This window comes from Macaca thibetana, chromosome 16, assembly GCF_024542745.1.
Source record: "Macaca thibetana thibetana isolate TM-01 chromosome 16, ASM2454274v1, whole genome shotgun sequence".
Classification (NCBI taxonomy): Eukaryota; Metazoa; Chordata; class Mammalia; order Primates; family Cercopithecidae; genus Macaca; species Macaca thibetana.
The window spans coordinates 48534427-48553448 of NC_065593.1; the positions used below are offsets into that span (position 1 = coordinate 48534427).

General features: G+C 50.0%; 2 protein-coding genes and 1 pseudogene across 3 annotated transcripts in view; 1 reads left to right on the forward strand and 2 right to left on the reverse strand.

The window, feature by feature from the left end:
* The window catches only part of RPL23 (ribosomal protein L23), a 355976-nt gene that overhangs the window by 306220 nt on the left and 30734 nt on the right, over window positions 1-19022 (reverse strand). The window lies entirely within an intron of this gene.
* LOC126938301 (uncharacterized) overlaps window positions 1-19022 on the forward strand; it is a 147416-nt pseudogene that overhangs the window by 99572 nt on the left and 28822 nt on the right. The gene's annotated exons all lie outside the window — the stretch shown is intronic.
* PLXDC1 (plexin domain containing 1) overlaps window positions 1-19022 on the reverse strand; it is an 87302-nt gene that overhangs the window by 55867 nt on the left and 12413 nt on the right. The window lies entirely within an intron of this gene.

Here is a 19022-nt window from a genome sequence, read left to right on the forward strand (position 1 = left end):
GGGTTACGTGAGCCATGCCACTTGGCAAGTCCACCAAAGGGAATGACGTTTCCTTGAAATGTGTGCAAGAAACCCTGATCAATAATCCACATTTGTTTTGGGAGGCAGTGTGATATGGATTTCAAACATTTTTGGTCCTGAAATTATTTCTTCCAAGAAATCTTTCACAGAAGCTCAATACATCAATCACATTAAAGTAAAACCACGTTGGGAGAAGGACAGAGAAGGGTTGGAGCCCAGCCTGCTGTGCTACTTCCTTTTCCACCACCCTCCCTCCCACAGCAGCCTGTGAAGCGCTCGGGGTTCCATGGAGCACAATTCAAAAACCATTGCTCTAGGATCAAGCATATGGTCTGTGGAGTAAGACAGACCCAAGTTCCAAAATGGGCTCCATTATGTAATGGTTGGTGTCCAGCATTCCTCTCTTCTCTTGCAAGGTTCCTTTTTTTTTTTTTTTTTTTTTGAGACGGAGTTTCACTCCTGTTGCCCAGGCTGAAGTGCAACAGCCCCATCTCAGCTCACTGCAACCTCCACCTCTTGGGTTCAGGTGATTCTCCTGCCTCAGCCTCCCAAGTAGCTGGGATTACAGATGTGCGCCACCACACCAGCTAATTTTTGTATTTTTAGTAGAGACGGGGTTTCACCATGTTGGCCAGGTTGGTCTCAAACTCCTGACCTTAGGTGATCCACCTGCCTCGGCCTCCCAAAGTGCTGGGATCACAGGCGTGAGCCAACGCACCCAGCCTCTTGCAGGGTTCTTGAAAGGATTAGACAAAACATATCAACACGAAGCTCTTAGCCCAGTGCCTGGCCCACAGGAGGTATTTGAGAACTGGGAGCTATTACGCTGATTTGGTTGGGCCTTTCCAGGAAAGGGCTTGATTGTGGAGGCTGCCTCCTCAAAGCAACCCCCAGCTCCATCTGAAACGTCAGCAGTTACAGTATTTCTTCCGCCTCAATTAGTCATGCCCGGAGGCCCGGCAGGCACTTGATTTCTGACAGCGGGGCAGATTTTACCTTGGCTGAGCTCAAGACATTTCTGGACGGGAACTCTGGCTAAGCTGTCACAGTCGGCCCATCACCCACCAGCCAACTGGCAGGAGGAAATGCTGGGGCAAGCAACCAAGGACGCCCTGCAGGGCTGCTAGAGAGACTTGGTCGGCCAGGCTGGTCAGGATGGTGCTGAGGCAGCTGGGGCCAACCCAGGAGGCGTGGATGGGATTACTGCGGGGAGGGGACATCCTAGTCCCTGCCCTTCGATCGCAGGGCACACAAACCATGAGGCCTTACAAGGCCAACAGAAATGCGTTCTAGATCCTGCTGTTCAAAGAGCATCCCTGGGCCGCAACATCAGCATCACTGGGAGCCCACTAGAAATTCAGATTCTTGGGCCCAACCCCAAGCCTGCTGAATCAGCATCTACCTTTGGAAGCACTTCCAAGGGGATTTTTTGGAAAGCACAGTTTCAGAGGTCCTGGTTCAGAAGTACCTTCTGTATCAACACGTCACTCATTTTTGTCCCTGAGGAGATGGTGGGTAAGAGCTCGGACTGCCTGGGCGCTGTGGCTCACATCTGTAATCCCAATACTATAAAAGGCAAAGGAGGGAGGGTCAGTTGAGGCCAAGAGTAAGAGACCAGCCTGGGCAACATAGGGAACCTCCATCTCTACAAAAAAATACGAAAATTAGCTGGATGTGGTGGGGCACACCTGTAGTCCCAGCTACTTGGGAGGCTGAGGTAGGAGGATCGCTGGAGCCCAGGAGGTCAAGGCTGCAGTGAACTATGATCATGCCACTGTGTTCCAGCCTGGGCAACAGAGCAAGACCCTATCTCAGAAAGATTTTTTATTTAAATTAAGTTAAATTGTGAAAAAGAGCTCAGGCTCTGAAGGCAGAAAGACCTGGGTTCTTGTCCTGATTTTGCCACTTACTGGCTGTGTGACCCTGGATAGGCAGCTTCACCTCTCTGTTCCAGATAGCTAAAGAGAGACATGCCTGCCTCATCAGGTAGTTGTGTGGATTAAATATAAAGTCAGCCGGGCGCGGTGGCTCAAGCCTGTAATCCCAGCACTTTGGGAGGCCGAGACAGGCAGATCACGAGGTGAGGAGATCGAGACCATCCGGCTAACACAGTGAAACCCCGTCTCTACTAAAGAAAATACAAAAAACTAGCCGGGCGAGGTGGCAGGCGCCTGTAATCCCAGCTACTCGGGAGGCTGAGGCAGGAGAATGGCGTAAACCCGGGAGGCGGAGCTTGCAGTGAGCTGATATCCGGCCACTGCACTCCAGCCTGGGCGACAGAGCGAGATCCCGTCTCAAAAAAAATAAAAAATAAATAAAAATAAAAAATAAAAAATAAACATAAAGTCATACAATGAGGCTGGCACTCAGGAAGTGCTTATTTATTTATTTAGAGACAGAGTCTCACTCTGTTACCCAGGCTGGAGTGCAGTGCTACCACCTCGGCTTACTGCAACCTCCACCTCCCAGGCTCAAGTGATCCTCCCACCTCAGCCTCTTGAGTAGCTGGGACTACAGGCACAGGCCACCACGCCCAGCTAACTTTGTTTATAATTTTTGTTGAGCCAGGGTCTCACCCTGTTAGCCAGGCTGGTCTCGAACTCCTGGGCTCAAGCAATCCTCCCTCCCTCCGCCTCCCAGAGTGCTGGGATTACAGGGCTGAAGTACAATGCCTGGCCAGGAAGCGCTCTTTTAATGTCCTCTGTTACTATTTTCTCTCACCTCATGTATCCATACAATAACCCCCAGCTGCCCTCTGGACATAGCCAAACTTCAGGTTGAAATAAACCCACACAGAACATTTGTCATCATGGAAATGCAGAAAATATGTCCCCTGGTATAACCCTGAAAGGGGAGATCCAGGCTAGACAAAGGGGCTCTGCATCTGCTGAGGGTCTGGGGTAGAGAGATGTCAGGGTGAGTGAGGCTGACCTAAGAAAGCCCTGGAAACAGGGCTTTGGATTAGGCTTGTACAGAGGATATGGACTGGCATTGGGGGTATTAAGATTTCTTAATACCCCTAACAGTTCATGGAAATGGAAAAATCATCCTATCCTGGCAATGACCCAAATGTGGGCTTTTTGAGGGATTGTGATAGGGTAAATATAGACCATACAGCCACAGAGAATTAGGACAAGGACAGACAAAAACAAAAACAGGCCTTCCCCATCCCTCATCTGGTCCCATGCTGGCCTATTTTCTTCTAGTGTTTTTTCATATGTATGTTAATTTCATAGTCACAGTTCTGCTGATCATGCAGTTTCATGGACCGCTTCTGTCACATTTCATGATATGGAAAGCAGCTTTTGATGGTAAACAAGGTATTTCCAAACATCATTTGTAACAGCTGCATGACAGTCCACTCAGGAGAAAACCCACAATTTTCTTCACTATTTCTCTTTTATTGGGCATTTAGGTAGCTTCCAATTTTGATGCTGTCATAAATACTACTGTGATGAACTTGATGCATTTTCCATATCTTGGATGACTTCCTCTGCTTCATAGTCTTTGGTATAAAGCAATGCTTCTCAAACATGAGTACGCATGGGCCCGGCACGGTGGCTCACACCTGTAATCCCAGCACTTTGGGAGGCTGAGGCAGGTGGATCATCTGAGGTCAGGAGTTCGAGACCAGCCTGGCTAACATGGTGAAACCCCGTCTCTACTAAAACTATAAAAATTAGCCAGATGTGGTGGTGCATGCCTGTAATCCTAGCTACCTGGGAGGCTGAGGCAGGAGAATCGCTTGAACCTGGGAGGCGGAGGTTGCAGTGAGCCAAGATCGCACCACTGCACTCCAGGCTGGGCAACAAGAGCAAAACTCTGTCTCAAAATAAAAAACAAAAAAACAAACAAAAATGAGTGTGCATGTGAATTACAGTAAGCCCTCACTTAACATTGTTGATGGGTTCTTGGAAACTTTGACTTTAAGCAAAGCAATGTATAATGAAACCAATTTTACCATAAAGTAATTGATATAAGCAAGAGTTAATTTCCTAGGGCATATTTCCAGTTGCTTCTAAATAAAGTCAAACTGCTAAATAAAGACCAAAACACTTCTAATATTAAACAGACATAAATGTGAGTTATGCAATACATACATTTTAAAAAGGCTCATAAAAACAAGTTAGGATAATTATTTACCCAATTATTCTGGTTCAGGGTCTCTGGTGGCTGGAACCTATCCCAGCAGCTCAGGGCACAAGGCGGGAATGGACTCAGAGGCCATTCCGTCACAGGGCACACTCACACACATTCACACTCACTCATCCTGGGACAACAGACACACGAGTGAACCTGAGATGCACATCTTTGATATGTGGGAGGAAACTAGAGTACTCGGAGATGTGAAGGGAACATGCAAACTCCACACCAATGATGACCCCAGCTGGGAATCCTTTTTTTCTCATCAGCACTAAAATAAAACAACGTCGACCAAAACGGTGTCATTGGAGGACCTGCTGTACCTGGGGGAATCAGATTCTGATTCTGCAGGTCTGAGGTCTCCGAGATTCCACACTTCCCACGAGCTCCCAGGCACTGCCAGTGCTGCCGGTCCCTTCCCACACCTTGAAGAGTATTAAGAATATGAAAGATAACACCTGAAGCTTCAAGGCCAGGAAATCCTCTTTTGTGACTGTAATCCTATTTTTGTACTTTCTGGTAAGGTCTGGGAGGGACCTTTCTAGTTAACTTTCTCAAGCCATCAGTGCATCTGATTTTTAGAACAACTCTGTGAGAAATGGTCAGTCCCACCTTACAGATGAGGAAACAGGTTTAGAGTTAAGACCCAGCAAGGATACCCACTGTCTGCCTCACCTGGGACCAGAGGAGGGTGAGCAACTGCCCCAGTTTACATGGAACTTAGAATTTCCAGGATGCCAGACTGTCAGTATTAAAGCCAGGACCATCCTGGGAAACCCGGGATGGTTGATCTCCCTAGACCAGAGCCAAATTCCCAGTCAGCTCATACTTCTCACTCCCACTGTGTGCTAGGCCCTTAATGTACATTGCTGCACAAGACCTTTGCAATAACACTGAAGACAACAGCATCCCCATCAGACAATGAAGAAACGGGCTCCTGAGTAGGGGGACTAAGAAACTTGCCCAAGACAAAAAGACAAACGTTCTAATTAAAAAATTGGCAAGGGGGAAGAAATAGACAAATGGATTGAATAGACATTCCTCCAAAGAAGATAAAAAATAGCCCAGAAAGACATGAAAAGATGCTCAATAAGGCCAGGCGCGGTGATTCACGCCTGTAATCCCAGCACTTTAGGAGGCCGAGGTGGGCGGATCACGAGGTCAGGAGATGGAGACCATCCTGGCTAACACGGTGAAACCCCTTCTCTACTAAAAATACAAAAAAATTAGCCAGGCGTAATGGTGGCGGGCGCCTGTAGTACCAGCTACTCGGGAGGCTGAAGCAGGAGAATGGCGTGAACCCAGGAGGCGGAGCTTGCAGTGAGCCGAGATTGCGCCACTGCACTCCAGCCTGGGCAACAGAGCGAGATTCCGTCTCAAAAAAAAAAAAAAAAAAAAAAAGGCCGGGCGTGGTGGCTCACGCCTGTAATCCCAGCACTTTGGGAGGCTGAGACGGGCGGATCACGAGGTCAGGAGATCAAGACCATCCTGGCTAACATGGTGAAACCCCATCTCTACTAAAAAATACAAAAATAAAAAATTAGCTGGGCATGGTGGCCGGTGCCTGTAGTCTCAGCTACTCCGGAGGCTGAAGCAGGAGAATGGCGTGAACTCGGGAGGCGGAGCTTGCAGTGAGCCAAGATCGCGCCACTGCACTCCAGCCTGGGTGACAGAGCAAGACTCTATCTCAAAAAAAAAAAAAAAAATGCTCAATATCAGTAATCATTAGGGATATACAAATCAAAACCACAATGAAGTACCACTTCACACCCACTAGGACAGCAGGACAGCTCTCTCTCTCTATATATATACTCTCTCTATATATATACACTATATATATACTCTCTCTATATATATACACTATATATATACTCTCTCTATATATATATACACTATATATACACTCTATATATATACACACACTATATATATATATATATACACATATATATATATATTTTTTTTGAGACGGAGTTTCACTCTTGTTGCCCAGGCTGGAATGCAGTGGCGCAACCTCAGCTCACTGCAACCTCTGCCTCCCGGGTTCAAGCGATTTTCCTGCCTCAGCCTCCTGAGTAGCTGGGATTACAGTCGCACACCACTATGCCCAGCTAAATTTTGTATTTTTTTTAGTAGAGATGGGGTTTCACCATGTTGGCCAGGGTGGTCTCAAACTCCTGACCTCAGATGATCCGCCCACCTTGGCCTCCCAAAGTGCTGGGATTACAGGCGTCAGCCACTGTGACCAGCTCTATAATTTTTTTAAAAAGGGAAAATAGCAAGTGTTGGCGAGGATGTAGAGAAATCAGAACCCTCATACATTGTTGGTGGGAATGTAAAATAGTTCCGTTGCTGTGGAAAACAGTCTGGCAGTTCCTCAAAAAGTTAAACAGAGAGTTACCATATGACCGAGCAATTCCACTCCTAGGTATAGATCCCAAAGAATTGAAAACAGATAATAGCCGGGCACAGTGGCTCACACCTGTAATCCCAGCACTTTGGGAGGCCCAAGTGGGCAGATCACGAGGTCGGGAGATCGAGACAAGCCTAGCTAACATGGTGAAACCCCGTCTTTACTAAAAATACAAAAAATTAGCCAGGCATGGTGGCACACGCCTGTAGTCCCGGCTACTCGGGAGACTGAGGCAGGAGAATGGCTTGAACCCAGGAGGCAGAGGTTGCAGTGAGCTGAGATTGCACCACTGTACTCCAGCCTAGGCAACAGAGTGAGACTCCACCTCAAAAAAGAAAAAAAAAAATGAAAAAAGGAAACAGATACTCATGCTGGGCACAGTGGTGCATGCCTGTAATCCCAGCACTGTGGGAGGCCAAGGCAGGTGGCTCACTTGAGGCCAGGAGTTCAAGACCAGCCTGGTCAACGTGGCAAAATCCCATCCCTACTAAAAATACAAAAATTAGCTGGGTGTGGTGGCACACACCTGTAATCCCAGCTACTCCAGAGGCTGAGGCACAAGAATTGCTTAAACCCGGAAGGCAGAGGTTGTAGTGAGCCAAGATCATGCCATTGCACTCCAGCCTGGGCAACAGAGCGAGACTCTGTTTAAAAAAAAAAAAAACAAAAAGAGGCTGGGCACAGTGGCTCACACCTGTAATCCCAGCACTTTGGGAGGCCGAGGTGGACGAATCACGAGGTCAGGAGATCGAGACCATCCTGGCTGACATGGTGAAACACCGTCTCTACTAAAAATACAAAAAATTAGCTGGGTGTGGTGGAGAGCACCTGTAGTCCCAGCTACTTGGGAGGCTGAGGCAGGAGAATCGCTTGAACCCAGCAGGTGGAGGTTGCAGTGAGCCAAGATCTTGCCACTACACTCCAGCCTGGGCAACAGAGCAAGAGTCTGGAAAAAAAAAAAAAAAAGGAAAGATTGAAAGAAAGAAAAAGGAAGGAAGGAAGGAAGGAAGGGAAGAAAGAAAGAAAGAGAGAGAGAGAGAGAGAAAGAAAGAAAGAAAGAAAGAAAGAAAGAAAGGAAGGAAGGAAGGAAGGAAGGAAGGAAGGAAGGAAGGAAGGAAGGAAGGAAGGAGAAAGAAGAAAGAAAGAAAGAAAGAAAGAAAGAAAGAAAGAAAGAAAGAAATTCAAATACATTTACACATGTTCACAGCAGCACTATTCACAATAGCCAAAAGGTGGAAACAGCCTAAATGTCCATCAATAAACAAATGGATAAACAAATTATGGTACATTCATACGATTGAATATTATTCAGCCATAAAATGGATAAACCTTGAAAATTTTATGCTAAGTGAAAGCAACCAGACATAAAACATCACATATTATATGATTCCATTTATATGAAATAACCAGAATGGGTAACTTCATAGAAATAAAACACAGATTGGTGGTTGCCAGGGGTTGGGGTGGAGGAGGGAACAGGGAACAACTGCTTAATGGGTAAAGGGTTTCCTTTTGGGTAATGAAAATGTTTTGGGACCAGGCACAGTGGCTCATGCCTGTAATCCCAGCACTTAGGGAGGCCTAGGTGGGAGGATCACTTGTGTCCAGGAGTTCAAGACCACCCTGGACAACATAGTGAGATCTTGTCTCTACAAAAAATTTTAAAATTAGCCTGTTGTCGTGGTGTGTGCCTATAGTCCCAGTTACTTGGGAGGCTGAGGTGGGAGGATCCCTTGAGCCCAGGAGGTTGAGGCTGCAGTGAGCCATGATCCCACCACTGCATTCCAACCTGGGCAACAGAGCAAGACCCTGTCTCAAGAACAAAAACAAAACAGAAAACGTTTTGGAACTGGATGGGGGATTGGTTGCATAACATTGCTGATGTATTAAATGCCACTGAATTGCTCACTTTAAAATGGTTTATTTTATTTATTTTATTTTATTTTAATTTGAGACAGAGTCTCACTCTGTCACCCAGGCTGGAGTGCAGTAGCGTGATCCCAGCTCACTGCAACCTCTGCCTCTGGGTTCAACCAATTCTCCTGCCTCAGCCTCCCAGGCAGCTGGGATTACAAGCATGCCACCATGCCCGGCTAATTTTGTATTATTTTAGTAGAGACGGGGTTTCACCACATTGGCCAGGTTGGTCTCAAATTCCTGACCTCAAATGATCCACCCAACTTGGCCTCCCAAAGTGCTAGGATTACAGGTATGAGCAACTGCGCCCAGCCTAAAATGGTTAATTTTATATTATGTGAATTTCACCTCAACTAAAAAGAAAAAAAGAAAGTAGCCAACCAACCAACACACCACCCTGCCCAGGGAGAAAGGAAAATGGTCTGCAAGAGGAACCGGACCGGGAGAAAACCACCTGGGGCTGAGTAACTGGGTACAACGTTGTGACCCGAAGCGGAGGGGAGACCACCAGGACAGGGGCCATCATGGCCTCACATTCTGCGTTTAAATCAACTCTGTGAGATTGGTATTTACCACCCATTTGGGAAATGTGAAGCTAGCAAAGGCTTGGAGGGGCTCTAAATGTCAGGTTCGTTAACTGAGGGGTTAAGTGTCCAGCCAAGGCTATGCAGCTGGTCTGCGTCAGGACCAAGATCGAGGGCCAGGACTGCTGGGCTCCTGCACAGCACTGGAGATGACATCCGCACTCCACCTCCTGCCTCCCTGGACTCACTTTCTTCTCACAAAATCTCTTCTCTCTTTTTCTTTTCTTTTCTTTTTTTCTTTTTTTTACTTTAGGCGACAGAATCTCGCTCTGTCGCCCAGGCTGGAGTGCAGTGGCACGATCTTGGCTCACTGCAACCTCCACCTCCAGGTTCAAGCAATTCTCCTGCTTCAGCTTCCGAGTAACTAAGATTACAGGCGCGCACCACCACACCCAGCTGATTTTTGTATTTTTAATAAGGCGGGGTTTCACCATGTTGGCCAGGCTGGTCTCAAACTCCTGACCTCAAGTGACATGCCCTCCTCAGCCTCCCAAAGTGCTGGGATTACAGGCCTGAGCCACCGCGCCCAGCCAGTCTTTATCTTCTCTCTCTTCAAAACTTGGCTCCTAACTTTCCCCTCCCTCCACCCACCCCCCAACTCTGCTCCCAGAATCTTTCCGGATTGGCCTCCTTACCTCATTCCCTTGAGCACCCTGGGGGGCTGGGTTCTTGGAGGAGCACTGCTTGCCCCCTGTGGTTTGTGCGAGGAGTCTGGCTGGCTGTCCCGTCTCCTAAGGCCCTGCGCTCTGAAAACCTTCTTTCGGGAGCTGTCTCCTTTGGAAGGTTGTAGAAGCCAGGCAGGTCTTGCACTCTCCCTGCCCGACTGTCTTGGATGACGGGTCCCTGCCCTGGCACGGGGTCCCTGCCCTGGCACGGGCTCCCTCGCATCCCTGGGGCCTGCTGTGGTGATGTACAAGCCAGGCGGTTTTGCTTGAGCCAGAGAAGAGAGAGGAATTCAGGGGCGCTGGGCCATGGGGGAGATTGGGCGGTAAGGGGTGAGAGGGAGGGGCACCTCCTCAAATCTAAGTGTTCTTATGCTTGATTTCCCCCAAACTCTGGCTCTAAATCTGAACCATGGAACCAAGTAAACCTTAGAGTACAATTCTGAAATCATCAGAGGAAGAGAACCTTTGCCAAGGCCTCCCCTTTCCAGCCTCTTTGAGAATAAATTGTGGCACATCCCAGGGTCTCTGACTCAGCACATCCCAGGATCTCTGACTCAGCACATCCCAGGGTCTCTGACTCAGCACATCCCAGGGTCTCTGACTCAGCACATCCCAGGGTCTCCGACTCAGCACATCCCAGGATCTCTTGACTCAGCACTATGGCTTCCCCAGTTACCCTGCTCCCACCTCCGAAACGCCCAGTGTCCCCAGGGCCTCAGAATTGGTGTTGGTGGAAAATCTCTGGAAACCTTGAGTCCGGACAAGAGTCGTGTTTCCACTGCGATGTGGTGGTAGAGTGGGTGTGGGAATGCATTTTAAGGAGGAGATGGTTCTGACCAGGGTCCTCAGAGCTGCCAGCTCATCCTGGGACCGGGAGTGCAAGCTAGACGCCTCGAGGCCTCCAGAGCAAGAGGTTCTGAATTGGAGGGAGCACTGTGGTGAGATGGCCTGGCAGGGGGGTCTGGCAGAGGCACTGGGCAGACAGGGCTGAACAGAGGCGGCTGGGCAGAGGGGCTGGATGGAGGAGCTGAGTCAAGGGGGCTGAGCCAGAGGGGAGGCCCGCAGCCAGGAGGGTTACTGAGGAACGATGGAGGAAGGTGACGGGGCACTGAGGTTGGTGTAAGGGGAGGCAAAAGGCATGGCAGCCCACCTGCCAGCCCTCAGTCCCTTGATATGGCCCCAAAGCAGAGGATCCCAGAGCCTGGTTGCTGTTGGCCAAACCCGGCTGTGATACTGGATGAACAGAGGAAGTGCTTTCCTGTTGAAACCCAAGAAAACTCTGTGAGACAGACCAAATCAAACTTGCTGAAACAGCCCCTCCCCGCCACTCTCCTCTTATCTTGCCCACCCTGTGCCGCCAGCCCATCATCTAGATGAGACTTCCTTAGGCCACAGTGACGCGGAGCTGTCAGAGGCGCGGGAGAAACAGGTGTCTCTGGACGCCTGTGCCGGACTCCCAGTCAGGGTCACCCATTCTCCAGTTTGGGGGTGGGCAGAGAGTGGGAAGGCGCGTTTGAGGTCTGGCTGCTGGGTGTATCATCAGCATCCTCAGGTGAACAGCTCCCAGAACAAGGCCTAACAGGACCAGGGCGGGGTAGAGTTTGGGTCTGGAACCACCTGAGTCTCGGGCGTGTGCAGACACCCCAGTGTGTGTAAGCACTGACATTCTCTCATGTGTGTGGGAATCCAACAGTTAGCAGAATTGGGGTTTTTACAGGCTCCTGTGTCCAATGACTCACACCAGGGACAATCACACCAGACACAACTCTTCCCTTCTACAACCCTGTTTTTGGAGACTAGGATAGGGAAAACCCTACTTCCTTTGTTCATTCATAGGAGTGCTTGTCATGGACCAGGCACTGACGACAGACTCATCAAACAGTCCCGGCTCTTCTGTGCTTACATTCCAAGGGGAAGCTAGGCCACAGACACTGATACATGGATCATGCTTTTCTATTTTTTTGAGGCTGGGTCTTGCTCTGTTGCCCAGGCTGGAGTGCTGTGGCGCAACCGTGGCTCACTGCAGCCTCCAACACCTGGGCTCACGTGATCCTACAGCCTCAGCATCCCAAGTAGCTAAGACTACAGGCGTGCACCACCATACCTAGCAAACTCTTTTAAAATGGATTTTTTTGTGGAGATAGGGGTCTCACTGTGTTGCCCAGGCTGGTCTTAAACTCCTGGCCTCGAGCGAGCCTCCTGCCTCAGCTTCCCGAAGTGCTGGGGTTACAGGCATGAGCCACTGTGCCTGGCTGATACACAGATAATTTGATGCAGGAGGTGATAAGTAATATGGAGAAAAATAAAGTCTATCCCCTGTGCCCCAGTCACAGCCCTGCTGCTGCTGCTGGAAAACAACCACATCGGCCGGGCGTGGTGGCTCACGTCTGTAATCCTAGCACTTTGGGAGGCCGAGGCGGGCAGATTGCCTGAGCTCAGGAGTTCAAGACCAGCCTGGGCAACACGGTGAAAGCCCGTCTCTACTAAAATACAAAAAAATTAGCCAGGCTTGGCAGCATGGGCCTGTAGTCCAAGCTATTCAGGAGGCTGAGGCAGGAGAATTGCTAGAACCTGGGAGGCGGAGGTTACAGTGAGCTGAGATCATGCCATCACATTACAGCCTAGGCCACAGAGCAAGACTCTGTCTCTAAGAGGAAGAAAGAAAGAAAGAAAGAAAGAAAAGAAAAGAAAGAAAGAAAGAAAGAAAGAAAGAAAGAAAGAAAGAAAGAAAGAAAGAAAGAGAGAGAGAGAGAGAGAGAGAGAGAGAGAGAGAAGGAAGGAAGGAAGGAAGGAAGGAAGGAGGAAGGAAGGAAGGAAGGAAGGAAGGAAGGAAGGAAGGAAGGAAGGAAGGAAGGAAGGAAAAGGAAAAGAAAAGAAAAGAAAAGAAAAGAAAAGAAAAGAAAAGAAAAGAAAAGAAAAGAAAAGAAAAGAAAAGAAAAGAAAAGAAAAGAAAAGAAAAGAAAAGAAAGAGAGGCTCACGCCTGTAATCCCAGTAATTTGGGAGGCTGAGGAGGGTGGATCACTTGAGGTCAGGAGTTTGAGATCACCCTGGCCAACATGGTGAAATCCCATCTCTACTAAAAATACAAAAATTAGCCAGGCGTGATGGCGCGCCTGTAATCCCAGCTACTTGGGAGGCTGAGGCAGGAGAAAGACTTGAACCTCGGAGGTGGAGGCTTCAGTAAGCCGAGGTCACACCACTGCACTTGAGCCTGGGCAACTGAGCAACACTCCGTCTCAAAAAAAAAAAAAAAAAGTTCCCACACCTACATGACCATCAAAATCACATTTTTAAATCTCTGCAACTTTGCCAGGAACACATAGGGAACTTAAAACAATAACAACAACAACAACAAATTCCCAAAATCCATTGCTCCAGTGTTTCTGAACCATCTGGGTGGAGCCTGAGAATTTGCGGTGTTGTTTTTTAAGCTCTGGTGTTATTGAATCCATACTGGCTCTTAATGAACCCCACTGTCCTTTCTGAACGCCCACAGACAATTGCTTCCAGAAATCTGAGTCTCCATGGCTCTTTTCTGAAAGGTCCTCTTTGTGCAGACTGGGACATAACCCTTCTGACCTGTGTGTCTGGTCCTGAGCAGGTTATCAGTTATTTAACCAATGGCCCAATAAAGCTGTGGGGTTAGGGATGAGCTGCCAGGTGTCTCCTTAATCAGGGGCCTCTCCTACTCTGGCCTTCCACTCCACCATCTCACCACGGTAGTCCTGCTCCCTGGTCTGCAGGATCAAGGAGACGGGGCAGATTGGGAAGGGAGTGATGCCATGTCCCCTGAAGTTCTGCCTCAAACTAGAAGCCCAAACTAGGGTGAGGTGAGGAGGCACCTACCACAGGTACAACATCTAAGATGGCACCAAAACTCAGGAATCAAGATAGAGAATACTTCAATGCAATATTTTTAAAAATCAAAATGAATACAAAAAATTAATATTTCGATGAACACAATATCAAAAGTTTATTATGTTTTTTATAGAGGCAAGGTCTCACTATGTTGCCCAGGCTGGTCTCCAACTCCTAGCCCCAAGGGATCCTCCCACCTCGAGCCTCCCAAAGTGCTGGGATTACAGGCATGAGCCACCATGCCTAGCCCAAAATTTTAAAGAAATACAGGTTTAGTCATGGTTCCAAACCATTTCAGAGCCTGAAATACAAGGAAAAAACAGTAACAGGAACAATGCAGAGAGCAGAGGGGGAAAAAAAAATCTCACAATTGTTCTAATATCCTCAGAGAGAAAAGATATTATATCCACAAAACAAGAACAGGATGCTTTTTTGTTAAAGAAAAATAAATCTGAAAATAAAAAAGAGCACTTAGAAATTAACAATATAGTGGCTCCAGTGGCGCAATCGGTTAGCGCGCGGTACTTATAAGAAATTAACAATATGATAGTAGAGAAAAAAATCAGTGACATTATGAAAATAAGATTGAGAAAATCCTCCAGAAAGAAGAAGAACAACAAGCAAACTAACAAATAAACAACAAAAAATGCAAAAGAGATGCACAACAGAAGAGAGAAGAAAAAATTTAAGGATCAATTCCAGAAACGGACATCTAACCATGAGGAATTATAGAAAGGAGAAATCTGAAAGAAATAAAGCAAAAACACTTTCCAGAACTGACAAATGGTAAGTCTCTTGATTGAAACAGTCCCCCAACATCCAGCATGGCAAACAAAAACAGCCAGAGAAGGGCATGTCACTGCAATTTCAGAATGCTGGGGTTCCAGGGAGCACCCCGAGAGCTTCCAGAAGTCAGGGGAAAACAGACATACACAAAGGTCAAAAATAAGAATCACACCAAGCCTCTGAACAGTGACATCAGAAGCCAGAAGACAACGGAGAGATGCCTCCAAACTTCTGAAAGAAAATTATTCTCAAGGCCCGGCGTGGTGGCTTACACTTGTAATCCCAGCACTTTGGGAGGCCGAGGCTAGCAGATCACTTGAGGTCAGGAGTCCGAGACCAGTCTGGCCAACATGGTGAAACCCCATCTCTACTAAAAATACAAAAAATTAGCCGGGCATGGTGGCACACATCTGTAATCCCAGTTACTCAGGAGGCTGAGGTAGGAGAATCGCTTGAACCCAGGAGGAGGAGGAGGTTGCAATGAGCCAAGATCTCGCCACTGCACTCCAGCCTCGGCCACAGAGCGAGACTCTGTCTCAAAAAAAAGAAAAAGTAAATTATTTTCAATCCAGAATTCTATATTCAGCCAAACCACCAATCAAATGAAAGGACAGAATAAAGGCATTTTCAGACATGTACGTTCTCAAGGGAATTTTTCCCTCTGTGCAACCTTTCCCAGGAAGCTAAACAAACAAAAGGATGAAGCAGGAAAGAGAAGACACAGGGTCAAGGGAACAGGGGATCCAACACAGGAGGGAGACAAAGGGGTTCCCAGGATGAAGGGAAAGGGAGGCCCCAGGATGGCACCCGTGGTACCAGCAGGCGAGTGGCCAGACGGGATTGGAGTGCAGGACAGGAGAGAAGTTTCTCGGGGGCATAAAGGAACTGACAGGCTTGACCACCCTGAAATTATCTTTTTTTCTTTCTTCTGTTTTTTTTTTCAGAGATAGAGTCTTCTTTTGCCCAGGCTGGTGAGGTCACAGCTCAACACAGCCTTGACCGCCCAGCCTCAAGCAATCCTCCAGCCTCAGCCTCCCAAGTAGCTGGGACTACAGGGGCAAGCCACCACACCCAGATAATTTTTGTTTTAATTTTTTAGAGATGTGGGTCTCACTATGTTGCTTAGGCTATTCTGGAACTCCTGAGCTCAAGCGATCCACCCGTCTTAGCCTCCCAAAGTGCTGGGATTTTAGGTGTGGGCCACCATGCCCAGCCTACAATGAAAATTACATTTGAGGCCAGGGGATGTGTAGGAAAATGTAGCTATGGTAGGCACAGAAAACTAAGTAAGCAAGGGCAGGAGAGGGGGCCAGGATCCAGGAAGAGCCAAAATCATACAAGAAAAGAAATAATGATATGACCCTGCCCGGATTAGAAGTGAACACTATGTACATGATTGTAACAATCCACAACCGAGTACACGGATTGAACAGAAAGATTGGGCGGCAGGCTGAAAGGTTGCTCAGCGGGAGTATACAAAAGCCAAACCTCCCTGAGATGCAACAGGCCATGAATAGGTACGCCTAAAACCGGTGCACAGACAGGTAGCAGTACAGTATAAGCAAAACCCTTGGAAATACGGAAGTAAACTCCAGAAGAAACAGCCCAGGCAGGCAGAGCCTTCTGAGAAAGGGGAGGGGGCAGACCCCAGAGGAGAGGAGGGGCAGGACTGCTGTTTTGTTTTATGATTTGAGCACTATTTAACCTTTTTTTTTCTATCTGCACATACTTATTTAAGAAAATAGTTATTCAAATATAATATAAGGAAATCTATATTAAGAAGCAGGTCCTCTTGTTGTTTCTTGAGTCCTAAGAATCCACCCTCATCACTCCCAGCTGCAGGCACCTACACACACCGCCGCAGGCACCTACACACACCGCCGCAGGCACCTACACACACCGCCGCAGGCACACTCACACACAGCCACAGGCACCTACACACACCACCGCAGGCACGTACACACACCGCCGCAGGCACATTCACACACACCGCCACAGGCACACTCACACACAGCCGCAGGCACCTACACACACCGCCACAGGCACCTACACACACCGCCGCAGGCACCTACACACACCGCCGCAGGCACATTCACACACCGCCGCAGGCACATTCACACACAGCCGCAGACACCTACACACACAGCCGCAGGCACCTACACACACCGCCGCAGGCACCTACACACACCGCCACAGGCACCTACACACACTGCCGCAGGCACCTACACACACCGCCGCAGGCACACTCACACACAGCCGCAGGCACGTACACACACCACCACAGGCACCTACACACACCGCCGCAGACACACTCACACACCGCCACAGGCACACTCACACACCGCCGCAGGCACCTACACACACCGCCGCAGGCACCTACACACACCGCCGCAGGCACATTCACACACCGCCGCAGGCACCTACACACACCGCCACAGGCACCTACACACACCGCCGCAGGCACATTCACACACCGCCGCAGGCACCTACACACACCGCCACAGGCACGTACACACACCGCCACAGGCACATTCACACACAGCCGCAGGCACCTACACACACCACCACAGGCACCTACACACAGCGCCGCAGGCACCTACACACAGCACCGCAGGCACCTACACACACCGCCGCAGGCACACTCACACACAGCCGCAGGCACATTCACACACAGCCGCAGACACCTACACACACCGCCGCAGGCACCTACACACACCGCCGCAGGCACACTCACACACCACCGCAGGCACCTTCACACACCGCCGCAGGCACATTCACACACCGCCGCAGACACCTACACACACCGCCGCAGGCACCTACACACACCGCCGCAGGCACCTACACACACCGCCGCAGGGCACACTCACACACCGCCGCAGGCACGTACACACACCGCCGCAGGCACCTACACACACCGCCGCAGACACATTCACACACCGCCGCAGGCACCTACACACACCGCCGCAGGCACGTACACACACCGCCGCAGGCACATTCACACACCGCCGCAGGCACCTACACACACCGCCGCAGGCACCTACACACACCGCCGCAGGCACGTACACACACCGCCGCAGGCACCTACACACACCGCCGCAGGCACGTACACACACCGCCGCAGGCACCTACACACACCGCCGCAGGCACCTACACACACCGCCGCAGGCACATTCACACACCGCCGCAGGCACATTCACACACCGCCGCAGGCACCTACACACACCGCCGCAGTCACATTCACACACAGTCGCAGGCACATTCACACACCGCCGCAGGCACCTACACACACCGCCACAGGCACGTACACACACTGCCGCAGGCACGTACACACACAGCCGCAGGCACCTACACACACCGCCACAGGCACCTACACACACCGCCGCAGGCACCTACACACACCGCCGCAGGCACACTCACACACACCGCCGCAGGCACCTACACACACAGCCGCAGGCACACTCACACACCGCCGCAGGCACCTACACACACCGCCGCAGGCACCTACACACACCACCGCAGGCACGTACACACACCGCCGCAGGCACATTCACACACACCACCACAGGCACACTCACACACAGCCGCAGGCACCTACACACACCGCCGCAGGCACCTACACACACCGCCTCAGGCACCTACACACACCGCCACAGGCACATTCACACACCGCCGCAGGCACCTACACACACCGCCGCAGGCACGTACACACACCGCCGCAGGCACCTACACACACCGCCGCAGGCACCTACACACACCGCCGCAGGCACGTACACACACCGCCGCAGGCACGTACACACACCGCCGCAGGCACCTACACACACCGCCGCAGGCACGTACACACACCGCCGCAGGCACCTACACACACCGCTGCAGGCACGTACACACACTGCCGCAGGCACCTACACACACCGCCGCAGGCACATTCACACACAGCCGCAGGCACCTACACATACCACCGCAGGCACACTCACACACCGCCACAGGCACACTCTCACTCACACATGCTCATCACAAACACCCACAAACAGCCCACAGTGACAGACAGGTACACACACATAATACACCAAATCATGCGACACAGGTGCGAACCCAGCGTCCATGACACACACACTCATTCCCAGAAACGCACGATTATATTAACAGATTCACCCATAGACACACCGAGGCTTCCAAGAGCCTCCCAGAAACCTGAAGGGAAAGCACTTCCTCCAGGCCTCGCCTCCCTGCACCAGCACCCCAGAACTGCCCCAGGCCGAGGAGGCTGTCTCCAGGAGCTGCACCCTAATTGCTTTCTCTACTCAGCCCCCTGCTGAGTGCCCAGCCCTTAGGCTAAGCAGCCATTAATCCTCTTGCGCCCCGGTCTGTAGATGGGGCAGAAATGGGGTGGGGAAGGGCCCCATCTGGCAGCTGAGATGTGACTCATAATGCCACCGTCAGCTTTTTCTTCCCTAAGTCATGGGAGAGTCCGGTGTCAGGAACGCTGTGGCCAGGCTGTGCATCCTGGTACAATCCATTTGATGTCTCTGGGGCCAGGAGGGAGTAGGCAGCCTATGAAACGCTGAGATGCTGTGACTTTATGATCTATTCCAGGCTCTGCTTCCATCCCCTCCCCTGGGATTCTTCTCTCCACCCTG